Source organism: Cariama cristata, unplaced genomic scaffold (assembly GCF_000690535.1).
Source record: "Cariama cristata isolate BGI_N322 unplaced genomic scaffold, ASM69053v1 scaffold32601, whole genome shotgun sequence".
In the NCBI taxonomy this organism is placed as follows: Eukaryota; Metazoa; Chordata; class Aves; order Cariamiformes; family Cariamidae; genus Cariama; species Cariama cristata.
In genome coordinates, this window is record NW_009600607.1 from 29,317 (window position 1) to 30,363 (window position 1,047).

Sequence of the window (1,047 nt, forward strand, 5' to 3'; positions counted from 1 at the left end):
GCAGCTGAAACGCGTGTGCCCTTTGTGGGAGGGGAAGGGTCAGATGCAGAAGTCCCCCCCTCCATGCACTGCACAGCGGATGGGGGAACCCGCTGCTCCCGCGTGGGGCTAAGCTGGGCTAATCCTGCCAGCCTCTTGCGAGGAGACCAGAAACGTGAGCTCCAGGTCTTGTTTGCAGCTGGGACTGCAGGAGACAGGAGTCCTCACGCTCACTGCTGTGGCTCTGGCACCTCCTCCTGTGGCACCCATCAAGATGGGAGAGGGAGTGCCTTGGGACCTGCTCTTGTGGTCCCAGCTTTCCTCTGAACCTACTGGCAAGATCCTTTTCCTTGTCCCCAGGGACCAGCTGGCCACCCAGGACAAGTGCCACCCTGGACAAGCTCTTTGGATGCTTTGCACCTCCTGAGTCAACTCACCAGCTCCTCTCCATCTACGCTTTGACATGGGACTGATAAGGACCAGGATGCTCTCGCTCTGGGATGGTGGCTGGTCTGATGGGGCTCAGGGCAGCAAAGCCTTTAGCAATCACAGCCCACAGACACCTTCACAGGGCTGAAGTGTGGGTCTGGGTGTCTGTGCTGGCTCCATCCCAGCCTTGGGGCTCTCCTTGTCTCCCTTTGTAACAGCAATATGAAGGGATGCTCGCCACCTCCAAGGGCCCCATCACAGGGTGGCCCCAGTACCTGGGCCAAATCAGCAGCATGTGGTGCAAACTCCCTGCGTGAGCCATGCCCAGTTTGCGGCACAGCACACGTCTCCTGCCCTCCCTGGTGTACAGACCCCTGCCTGTTACAGGGCCGCAGCAGACATCTCGGTCCAGCTGATCCCTCCTCCCTGGCATCCTGCAGCTGAGATGCTGGGCGAGTCCAGGCGGGCCTTCCCGCGGGACCAGCCCAGACTTGAGCGTCAGGGCTGTGCACAAGCGGGAGTAAACGGCAAGGAAGTGTGAGCGCGCCAGGTTGACACCGTACGCTCCAGGCTCGTGAGGACGGGCTGTGGACCACGCCGGGGATGCCCTCCAGGAGAGGTACCAGTCCCACTCCTTGG